This window comes from Bufo bufo, chromosome 3, assembly GCF_905171765.1.
Source record: "Bufo bufo chromosome 3, aBufBuf1.1, whole genome shotgun sequence".
Lineage (NCBI taxonomy): Eukaryota > Metazoa > Chordata > Amphibia > Anura > Bufonidae > Bufo > Bufo bufo.
Genome location: NC_053391.1, coordinates 554155241 through 554167768, shown reverse-complemented (window position 1 = coordinate 554167768; position 12528 = coordinate 554155241). Strand labels below are relative to the sequence as shown.

The 12528-nt window shown below is 42.4% G+C and overlaps 1 protein-coding gene across 2 annotated transcripts in view; it reads right to left on the bottom strand.

The window, feature by feature from the left end:
* The window catches only part of ACVRL1 (activin A receptor like type 1), a 113411-nt gene extending 106268 nt beyond the window's left edge, over positions 1–7143 (bottom strand). The window contains exons 1-2 of one of the 2 annotated variants that reach the window (XM_040425468.1): positions 6833–7143; positions 5383–5463 (exon numbers count right to left, since the gene is read on the bottom strand). The gene's annotated coding sequence lies outside the window, so the exon portion shown is untranslated. The remainder of the gene's footprint in view (positions 1–5382; positions 5464–6832) is intronic. The other variant, XM_040425467.1, reaches the window with a different exon arrangement.
* Positions 7144–12528: the final 5385 nt, after the last annotated feature.

The following is a 12528-nucleotide window of genomic DNA, read 5'->3' as shown; positions in this document are numbered from 1 at the left end:
TTGAAATTTAACAATGGACGATCATTTTAGCCAACCAATGATAGACCACTATCGTCTGAAAAGAAGTTATGCATTTAATATTTTTGAACGGATGAAAAATCTTTCATTCATAGAAATAGCATTCATGAACGAAAGATCTTTTTTTGAAAGAACATTCCTAGAAATATCTTTCGTCCATCGCCCGGTTTTATTGAACATGTATGGGTAGTATGTAATATGGACTAAAATGTGTATGGCTCTGTGAGAAGAACGTTCACCAGATGTTTGTTCGACTGTTGTGCAACCATCAACCAACTTCTATCCAATGTGTATGGCCACTTTTAGGTCCTGTGCACATCGTGTTAGAGGCCTACATTTGGTATATACAGTATGCTGGGAAACGCTCCTAGGTCTCTCTGGTCAAGCAAAAAGAGTTGGTATATCTTTATCACTGTATAAAACACCTAGTAGTAATTTTTTAGCATGGAAGTCAAAGGACAACATATTCCATTGTATGGCATATGTAAGAGGCTGCCATTACTAGTCGAGCAATACTCCCGACGTAAATGTCTACTGCTAGTCTCTAAACATTCAAAGCTCATACCTAAGGCTTGGGAAAATTCTTATTGTCCCCCACTAAAACCTAGGTGCGTCTTATGGGCTGGTGCATCTTATAGGGTGAAAAATACGGGGTATATATATATATATATATATATATATAGAGAGAGAGAGAGAGAGAGAGAGAGACACTTTAGAGCTATTTTTCGAATAGAAATGTACATTATACAATGTATATTTCAAAAATAGCCAGTATCTCTGCTCCTACACATTATAAAAAAAAAATGATACGGGGTATATATATATATATATATATATATATATAGAGAGAGAGAGACACTTTAGAGCTATTTTTCGAATAGAAATGTACATTATACAATGTATATTTCAAAAATAGTCAGTATCTCTGCTCCTACACATTATATAAAAAAAATGATAGTTACACATTAATATATTCTCATTGACAGCCAAAAGGTGAGCCAACTTACAAAAAAAAATAAAAGCTGCAAGGTCTTTGTGGGCTAGAGAAGATTTTTTTTACAAACATGAGAAATATGGAAGAATTTCATCCTAGGATCCTAAAAATATATATATTTTTTCATTGTCAGTACTTAAATTGATAAATGTTTCCCGCATAAGTACATTTTTGAAAGAACCTATTGAACTTTTAATTCTAACCCTGGACTTAAACCACATTGAGGCCAAGAGAAAAAGAGAGTTTTGGCAGTGTCATCCAGATCAGCCTTACACTCTAGAATTAAAATGTAAAACATATGAAAGCTATTACACTGCTAGCCACGCACTGTGTTTACTGTTGTGAAAGGGATACTGTAGACTATACAGTCCCTAAAATATTTACACTATGAGCCATCTTACTATAGAGCATTGGGTGTATCACTGGACTGCATTACTGACTAATCTCCAACAATTCCCATATGTATCAGTCTTACGCAAGTCTGCTGTTGATAATCATCTCCTGAAATTATTTATTTTATGATGATGGGGTAACTTTAAAAACAAAACATGTGTGTGTCCATGGCGGACTGTTCTAAATGCGAATCTTTCAGTTATATCCAATCTGTAAATAATAGTTGCTCTGTGTAATAAATTAGGAGGCTGCATCCATAAAGCAGGGAGTTAATGGGATGGTCCACTTTTTACTATTGATAAGCAATTCTGATGATAGGTCATGAATATCCGATCGGCAGGGATTCGGCTCCCGACACTCCCGCCGATCAACTGTTTGAAGAGAAGCTCTGTAGTATTCACTTGAACAGACAAAGCCGTCCCATAGAAGTGAATGGGGACGCCATACTTGAAATTACACCTCCTCACCACTGCAATTGCTGCGGCAAGCTGGTAAACAGAGCAGAGGAGGTAGCACTCGTATGATTGGCAGGGGTGCCAGGAGTTTGACTCCTGCTGATCTGATATTGATCACCTATTCTGAAGATAGGTCATCAATAGTAAAAAGCGGACAACCCCTTTAAGTGGTTCATTTTTGGTCACCATCTATAACGGAGGATTTGTTTTTTAAGCTGCCTGCAGTTTGGCCAAATATATTTTTGATGATTACTTTGCTGCGTTTTAATCACATCTTAAAAGAAGTATATCTATATATTTTAAAATTGATTAAAACCAGATACTGATATGTGTGTTTTTATATTTTTTGTTTTTACATAGACTTAATTTGCTTTTATTATATTTTACATATAGTAGACCATAGCAGCCTGTAGTTTGGGGGTGTACATTGACTTTTGTCAGAGACGGTTGTAGGCATGTGCTGTGACTTGCGCAGAGGTCAATATGCGGGGAGGGGAAGGTGATAATATTAATTGTAATCCTTCCTACTATGATAATAAGATGACTGCTGAAAATTAATCTCTATAGAACAGGAAATATGAGAATATTATGAGGCCCTGCGTCAGTGAAAATTTGAATATACATAGTGACATGTAAAATAAATATTGTAAATAAAAAAAACACCAATTCTTAAAGGGAATCTTTTAGCTCCAAAACCCCCCAAAATAGAGTATGAGGTGTATAGTGTAAGTGATGCTGAGTCCAGTTATGTAATTTTTATCATCAAACTAACTCGCGTTCCAACACTGTGTTCAAACAACCCAGCAGTAAAATAAATTGGAAGGACTCTTCCTTGAGTCCTCTCCATTATGTGCGTGAGAGTCCTCTCAATGCATTTTACTGCTGGTTTGTTGGAGCACACAGAATGCAAACGAATATGAAGATAAAAATTACATAACTGGACTGACAGATTCCCTTTAAGAAAATATGTTTAACATATAGGACAGCTATGCACCCCTTTTCCTAACACAAACAAATGGATGCCTCCAAATGGGATCAGATGATGATCTCATGTATGAGGAAGTGTTCCCCGACAAGCAGAAAGAAAAGGTTATGTTCAATTTCATTATGTCTGTTCATTTGTTCACGCTTGACAAGAAGTTGCCAGAGAGGTCTGAAATAGACTTATTCCCCTCTCCCCTTGAAATAAACATATTAGTGGTGGATTTGGGTGAAATTGCACCATTTCTGTTGTATATGGCCAGCGTTATGCCAGATATGTATTGTAATTGCACTGATACATGAACCCCCAGTGCCTTTCATACAGTTAAAGGGGTATTCCAATGTTTTTCCTCTGGATAGGTCATCAATATCAGATCAGATCAGTAGGGGACCAATAACCCTTATCCCCACTAATCATCTGATTCAGGCAGCTGCAGGCACCAGAAACTAACCAGTGGACAGACCCAGTAAGAGAAGGCTCCATCTACACAGGTCATTCCGGTCTACTGCAGCTCAACTCCCATTTCAGTGGATAGGAGCTGAGCTGCAGTAGGCCGACATGACCACTACACATTAGATGGAGCCTTCTGCTTCTGGCTTCATCCATTGTTTAGTTTCTGGTGCCGCCTAAAACAGCTGGTCAGTGCGGGTGCCGGGACCATCAGACCTTCACTGATCTGACTTTGATGACCTATTTGGAGAATAGATCATCTATATTACAATACCCCTTTAAAGTTGTGTTCACATCTGGCTCTGTTAGGAGGATCCATCACAGATTCTGTCAAAAAATAAAGAAATAGAGTATCATGCAGTGCCTTTTGTTAGGTAAAATTATGGACCCCATGATGGACAGCCAACGAACCCCAGAATAGACAATTGGGCGCCGTTGGTGTGACGGATGCGGCACTGCTGTCATTTTCATTGTTCTGCTCCAGTGACAGAGCGCTACAATGAACAACACACATGTGAACAGAACCGAACAAAGTATACAGAATTTACGTTGCCATTATTGGGATTTTAATAAATTCAGGCAGTCAGCCAGGTGACATATAGTTTGCGTTCTTCCATTTCTTCTTCTATGCTCTGCCGCTATCAAGAGTTCACTGTTCATTCTAAGGGCTCATCCACATGACCATATGTATTTTGTGGTCCGCAAAACACAGATCCGCAAAAAAAACTGATGTCCGTGTTGCATACTTTTTTTGGCGGATCCATTGTAACAATGCCTGTCCTTGTCCGCAAAACGGACAAGAATAGAACATGTTCTATCTTTTTTGCGGAATGTACATGCGGACACGGTTTTTTCCAACCCCATTGAAGTGAATGGTTCCGCATACGGATATGTAAAAAAAATAAAAATAATGGAAAGGAAAAAAATATGTTCGTCTGCCCTACGTATGATGAATGGACATACAATAGAGATCCTCCAAATGTCATATTCTTACAGCCTTAGCTGCACCTTATATTAGGGAATAACACATTTCCTTACAGTGTGACCATATTAGAGCAACTCTCTTTGGTAGTAGGAGAGTTTCTATAGCACAGCCAGACAACTAGGGGCTATTCAAATTCACAAGCGCTTCCCTGTCCAGTTGTCAGCAGAGAGCCAGTTATGTGACAGTCCTGCTACTTATTATAGGAACGAGCTTGCTTCTTAGTGGAGTAGATAAGAAAACTATAGCCAGTATAGCAGCGGACAATAACATTCTTGGGAAATTGCGGTTTAACTATTCCTGTAATGGTTTAGTATATTCTCGCTAGAAAGATCAGTATTCCTTATTCAACAACTAGAGTTCCCTTTTACACTGATAGGCTAAGAGTCCATTCACATGACCGTAGGCATCCGTGCCCGTATTGCGGACTGCCAATGGTGGTTCCGCAACATATGGGCACCGGCTATGTGAATCCTCTTACCACGGATGCGGACCCTTGACTTGAATGGGTCCGTAATCCTCAATATACGGCGAGGTGCGGAGGCACCAATCGGAAGCCCACTGCAGCACTCGGAAAAGATAGGACATTTTTTGCCATATATTGTGGATAGCGGACCCTTTCAAGTGAATGGGTCCGCACCGCAATATAGAATTCACTTGGCCGGTGCCCTGCACGGTCAGCTTAGGTTCGTGTGAATGTACCCCAAGAGAGCTGTTTAGCCACACTCCACCATAAACATGCACGCTCGCCATGTCTGAGCAGGCATATTTATTTCAATACGTAGAGGGGAATAAAATGCGGCCAGACACATTTAGTGGTAGCTGAGGTCTCATGGGAAGAAAGGATAGACCATGTGGAAATCCAGCATGCTTGATCTTTCTTTCTCCCAACTGCCATCAGTCAGAAACCCCCATATATATTATTTCACTGGCCAATCCCTCTGAAATTTGCAGTTTTGGCTGAGATTTATCTAATATGCACCTTCAGACACAGACCATAAAATACACAAATCCTGACTGTGCTCGAAAAAAAAAAAAAAAAGTCCTGACCCTTTCAATAGAAAAAGTCCAAAGAAAGCTAATATCATATCACCTCTCAATAGTAAAGTTTTTTCACGAAACCGAGTTTGATTTTTCAAAACAGATTCTCATTCCCATTAATAGAAATGGGTATATTGATCTGTGAAAACTGATCAGAATAAGACATGCAGTAAGTTTCTTGGATTAGGAACACAGGTCTGTTAAAAAAAAAAATATATATATATATAGATTTTCTAATAGCCCAGTTGACTTGTATGGGTGCAGCGATTATCATCAGTACTTGTTCCCACTGGGGATGACAATTTAAATTCCAAATTAACCCATGTGTATGCAAAGCAACAATGCTGACCACGGAGACACCCATAACCCTATATCTAATACGTCACCGCATCCTCATACATTGGGGCTCATCTGATCCATTTTGTACCAATGGAATACTGTTGGCTAAATGACACTTTTTTATAAATGTGCCCCAATGTGACTGAGACAGATTCTTGTCAAATTGTATCACACTGTACATCTGGTATTTTAATGCAGTGAAAAGGAAACGTTCCAGCACACAGGTAAATCCACACGGTGGTTCGTCTTTATCGGTCTTCAAAATAAAATCACGTACAGCATGTATCTGTACGTGATTATGGACCATGTAAGGTCCGAAACATGTTAACTGTCCACGGTGGTGGGTGTAGATACATACTGTACACGATTTTACTTTGAAGACCAATAAAGACTAACAACCGTGTGGATTTACCTGTGTGCTGGAACGTTTCTTTTTCACTGCATCTATCAAGACTGGTCTGGTCGAGTTCCGTGCACCTTAGCTGGTATGGTGAGCTGGAAAAGCAATTTCTCTACATTTAAGCTGGTATTTTAATGTCTCCCATTCTCTGATTAATGGGGGGGGGGGGGGGGGGGATGCAATGTACAAAAGGGCATGTAACAAACAATTTACAGTACGTCTGGTCGTAGAGAGAGGTGCAGTTTTCTATATAATAAATGCCCCTACAAGCACAGTGGCTGTAGCGGTGCAGTTCTCCTAGATCACAGGCTTCCTATATATATCTGGCCTGTGATATGAACAGATTTTGGGTTTCTTCTCCTGTCTGCTTAGTAAGCATGAAATCTTGTAAAGTTCACTACACATGGCCGCACTACGGCATTTGAGAGAATGCTCTGCCATCCTATACAACCAGGAAAACCATCCCCAGATATAATATATGGACCAGTTATATGGTCTTGTGCATACGTCCTAGAGTAAATACATAATAGTAACGTGTACAGGTGAGGTTTCCCACTGTCGTGTTCACATACATTACGCATTGATTACCAGCTCCATATCTATAGAGTCTAGGAATATAATAAAGAGGTCTGTGTATACAGCAGGGTGTTATCATGTCCGTCACACTGAAATGAAGAAGGAAAGGTTCTAGGCAGAAGGCATCTGCCTTGTCTACAAGTCAGAAGTGAGACACCAGAGATGGGGAGCCTGAGGAGAAGACAACTGTAGTGTACATTACCTGCACAGAGCTTGAGGAGCGACAGGAGCAGCTGGAACTGGGAGGCAGATCATTAAAAAGCCTTATTCACCCATTTAGGTTTTGTTCCTCAGCTTTCGTCTGTGATTCCTTCTTCCAGCTGGAAGTTTCTTTCAGTGCCTGCTCATGGTTTTCATTATAACTATGCACACCCGCGTCATGGCTTTTTAATGTCTTTAGTTTCCTCTCTCTAAAAACAGTCCTTTTTTTCTGGCTACCAATCCCAGCACTTCCTGTTGGTCTTTTTTTTTTGTTAAATACAGGATGCAACACATGACACAGTTCCCTTTTCAGAGTCCAGCCACCGATGTGAAAGCTCAAACTAAATGGATTAATGAGAAGTGACTAAGAGGTCCTGGAGCTGCCATCTATCCACAAGATGAAATGATCTGCATTGTATGTGGCGTGTGTGTGCCTCCAGCTCTCCTATATATACTTTCATCATCTTATGGCTCCTGCTCAACGCTTTTATCAAATGGTAACATGTTGGATTTATCGGTTATCAATTTCGCTATTATTTAGATGCTTAAATATCGGTTCACCCTTAGGCCAATTTCACACGGCCATGGGCTGGCCGGGCCCGTGCTGCGGACCACGAATTGCGATGCGCAGGCACCGACTGTGGGGCAGCCGCATGCGGATCGCGGACCCATTCACTTGAATGGGGTCCGCGATCCGTCTATTCCGCAAAAAGATAGAACAAGTTCTATTTTTTTGCAGAACGGAAGCATGGAACTCCGTAGTGCTTCCGTTCCGTGCCCCACCGCATCTCCGGATTTGCGGACCCATTCAATAGAGGGCCGCAATACGGCAACGGCCATTTGCAAGAGGCCTTACTGAAACCTTCACAAATATGTCAAGGAACAATTCTTTAAAATAATGCTAATGGTAGAATTGCTTCTAAGAGTGAACTGGCTGTCAGAAGCTAAACTACATACAGTATATGCATGTAAGGGCTCATGCACACGAACGTATTTTGTTTCCGCGTCCGTTCCGTTTTTTTTGCGGATAGGATGCAGACCCATTCATTTCTATGGAGTTGTTAAAAAATGTGGATAGTTAACCGTTTGTTTTCCGCGTCCGTTGTCCGTGGTTCCATTCCACATAAAAAATAGAGCGTGTCCTATTCTTGTTCGTTTTGCGGACAAGAATAGGCATATACAATGGATCTGCCATACGGACGTCATCCGTTTTTTTTTTTTGGGACCGCAGTTTGTGGACCGCAAAACACATACGGTCGTGTGCATGTAGCCTAAGGCCTCATGCACATGAACGTATTTTGTTTCCGTGTCCGTTTCGTTTTTTTTGCGGATAGGATGTGGACCTATTCATTTCAATGGGTTCGCTAAAAATGCGGACAGCACACCGTGTGCTATCTGCATCCATATGTCCATTCCGTAGCTCCGCAAAAAAAATATAACATGTCCTATTCTTGTCCGTTTTAGGCATTGTTACAATGTATCCGCAAAAATAAATGGATGGCATACGGGCTGCAAAACACATACGGTCGTGTGCATGTAGCCTAAGCCACAACTATAGATGTGTGAGAAAATGTAGTGATAATGCCACAATTAGCCTCTCATAGTAAAATAGCTGGTAAGGCTAAAAATAAGACTGTTCCATCAATTTTCACCTATATTTGTTGATCCAGAGGAAGGCAAAAAAAAACATTCATTACCACAAAATTCATTCGCTCCATAAAGTTCCACCCATAATTCTATTGTGTTGATCCAGAGGAAGGCAAAAAAAAAAAAATGACATGAATGGCAATTGCCCCATATTAGGTGAACAATTCCTTCCCTGCTTTAGTAACATAGCCGACAAGGCAAAGAAAAAGGCTTGGCTCCATGAAGTTCCACCAATAGTTCTTTTGTGTTGATCCAGAGGAAGGCAAAAATCCCCATGGCATTGATGGCAATTGCCCCACATTAGGGAAAACATTCCTTCCCTATTCCAAATAAGGCAATCAGAATAACTCCCGTGTACATCCTATAACTTGTGATATTGTTCCCGGCTGCAGTGGTGACCCACCTCAGTCGGTGATTGGCTAAGCAACCATCTCCTGCCACAGGGTTGGACCGGCCCACCAGAGTACCGGCGGATTCGGCAGTGAGCCCAAGCCCGGACAATAATGAACTTCTAATAAAACAGGGTCCTTAAAGGGGTTGTCCGAGTTATTTTTTTTATTCTTTCTATGTTCCTAACTGGGCAAATGTAACAGCTTTCCAATTCACTCACTTTATCTCCAGTGGCTGGTTTCTCAGATTTGACTGAGGGTCACATGACCTGTGATGTCAGCTTCTCTCCCTGCATCTGATAAAGGTCGTTTACAAGCCTGTAAACGAAACGTCACTGTGCTGGCCACGCCCCCCTTCACTGCCGTCTACTCTCTGCTAGGATTCTTAACCCCTTCAGCTGCACAGCTCTGCAGGCAAGAGAGCATTGCACAAGAAGGTAGGGGGAAGATCCTGTGTGTATTAGCAGTGTCATTATACAGGTGGGACATGTAGTTCTACACTTACAACATGCTGCAGAGTCTCCCAGCAGGCAGACATGTCACTCAGGGCAGCTCTTGTATCCACTCCCTTAGCAGTGTCATTATACAGCTGGGACTTGTAGTCCTACACATACAACAAGCTGCAGCGTCTCCCAGCAGGCAGACATGTCACTCAGGGCAGCACTTGTATTCACTCCCTTAGCAGAGCAGGGGGAGGGGCAGAGATTGTTTTTATTGCATGTAAACAAAGGGCCAGAAAAGAACCAGAGAAATGAGGAAATATATATATATTTTTTTTGCATAAAACTTGCTTAGCTCAGTTATATATCAGATTTTCAGTGCTATATTATTTTTTTTCATAACTCGGACAACCCCTTTAAGGTCCTATATACAGGATAGCATTTTTTTCTCTGGTGGTTCCAAGGAACTTTAGTCTGACGCTGTCCTGCCATTTTCTGGGTGTTGAACATGGATCAGGAAGCAAAGCCCAAGTAAGTTCTGAAATGGCAGTGGCAGGGGATCAATGCTTCTTTTATGTTTTTTTTTAAACCATTCTACTCCTTTTGTAAAAAATATATTCTGCACGGCAAGCCCTTTAAAGGGGTCATCAGGGATCTTATTACGGATGGTCTATCCTCAGGATAGCCTATCAATTTCTAATTTGCAGGATCTGGCACCCGGCAACCCACTGGTCGGCTGTTTCAGGGTAGCTCCAGTGCCAGAACTACACAGCTCTGTCTGAAGCTCATTACTGCAGTGCTGCTCCCATTCACTTCAATGGGGGCAGAGCTACAGAAATCTCCTTCGTCCACTATAGAGTAGACAGAACTATATACCATATTTTTCGCCCTATAAGACGCACCTACATTTTAGAGGAAGATAATAAGAAATTTTTATTTTTTATTTGACCTAAGGTCAAACCAGCATTTAGACCCCCAATATTAATCAGACCTCAGCTGACAGCCCCAATCAGACCCCCCAATGTTAATAAGACGCCAATAAAACCTCAGATCAGACCCCCAATCAGATCTCAGCTCAGACCCCAAGGAGTGCGACCCTCAGATAAGAGCCCCAATATAAATGAGACCCCCATTCAGACCTCAGATCAGCCCCCAGCCTCTCATCAGCCCCCCACCAGCCCCCAGCCTCTCATCATCCCCCCATCCTTTTATCATCCCGCCAGCCTCTTATCATCCCCCCCTAGACTTTCTTCAGCCCCCTAGCCTTTCATCAGCCCCCCAGCCTTTCATCAGCCCCCCAGCCTCTCATCAGCCCCCTAGCCTTTCATTATTCCCCAGCCTCTTATCATCCCCTTCAGCCTCTCATCATCCCCCCAGCCTCTTATCATCCCCCCAGCCTCTCATCCGCCCCCCAGCATCTTATAAGCCCCCCAGCCTCTCATCTTCCCTCATACTTTGTACACGGGAGCAGACAGAGGCGGAGCAGGCATGTGTGGCAGGAAAGCCTGCTCTGCCTCTCCCGCACTTCTGCCAACATTGTCACGGAAATCTGCCAGCTGGTCCCTGTCAACCAGCCCGAGACAGGGCTGGCCAGTCTCTACCAGTGTACAATAGCTGCTCTACACCCTGCACGCCGCGGCCAGTCCCCATCAGCAAGCCCGCGCTGTGGGTGCTGAGTTCTCTTTCTTCAGGTAACTGTCGAGTACATCGCAGACTGCTGTTCCTATGCAGAGCAGGCTGCGATGCATCGCGCATAATCAACGCGGCGCACATTTGCTATTTGTTTGCCCTGTATTCACCCCATAAGACGTACTAGCGTTTTCCCCCCATTTTAGAGGGGAAAAATGCATCTTATGGGGTGAAAAATACGGTTCCAACACAAATTTTCAGTGCCGGAGCTACTCCAGAACAGCTGATTGGCAAGTGTGCAGAGTGTCGCCCCCACCAATTACATATTGATGGCCTACCCTGAGCATAGGCCATCAACAGTAAAATCCTATACAACCCCTTTAAAGGGGTATTCCGGTAAAATTACTTAATGTTTAAAAAAAACTGCATTAAGGCTGCAACCTGTGACCCAACCAGAACCCATACATATAACCAGAGCTTCAATTTACCTTGCAGTCCATTTGTCTAGCTTCTGTGTGAGCCTGCAACACACTGAGAGTATCATGGTGCCTGATCTTCCTTCACAAAACTTCAAAGACTACAATCCCCACAATCCCTAGCTTTCCTGCTGTGAGTGTTGATGTTTACTGATTGGCTGCCTGATATACAGTCCGGTCACACCCCCTCTTCTCAGTAATCAGCAGCACACTAACATGCCCTTTGTTTCACAAGACATTTAGGCCCCTTCCACACGGGCGTTGCGGGAAAATGTGCGGGTGCGTTGCGGGAACACCCGCGATTTTTCCGCGCGAGTGCAAAACATTGTAATGCGTTTTGCACTCGCGTGAGAAAAATCGCACATGTTTGGTACCCAAACCCAAACTTCTTCACAGAAGTTCGGGCTTGGGATCGGTGTTCTGTAGATTGTATTATTTTCCCTTATAGCATGGTTATAAGGGAAAATAATAGCATTCTGAATACAGAATGCATAGTAAAATAGCGCTGGAGGGGTTAAAAAAAATAAATAAAATCATTTAACTCACCTTAGTCCAATTGATCGCGGCCCGGCATCTCCTTCTGTCCCCTTTACTGAATAGGACCTGTGGTGAGCATTCATTATAGGTCAAGGACCTTTGATGATGTCACTCCGGTCATCACATGGTACGTCACATGATCTTTTACCATGGTGATTCACCATGGTAAAAGATCATGTGACGTACCATGTGATGACCGGAGTGACGTCATCAAAGGTCCTTGACCTATAATGAATGCTCACCACAGGTCCTATTCAACAAAGGAGACAGAAGCAGATGCCGGGCTACGCGATCAAGTGGACTAAGGTGAGTTAAATTATTATTTATTTATTTTTAACCCCTCCAGTGATGTTTTACTATGCATTCTGTATTCAGAATGCTATTATTTTCCCTTATAACCATGTTATAAGGGAAAATAATAATGATCGGGTCTCCATCCCGATCGTCTCCTAGCAACTGTGCGTGAAAATCGCACCGCATCTGCACTTGCTTGCGGATGCTTGCGATTTTCACGCAACCCCATTCATTTCTATGGGGCCTGCGTTACGTGAAAAACGCACAAAGAGGAGCATGCTGCGA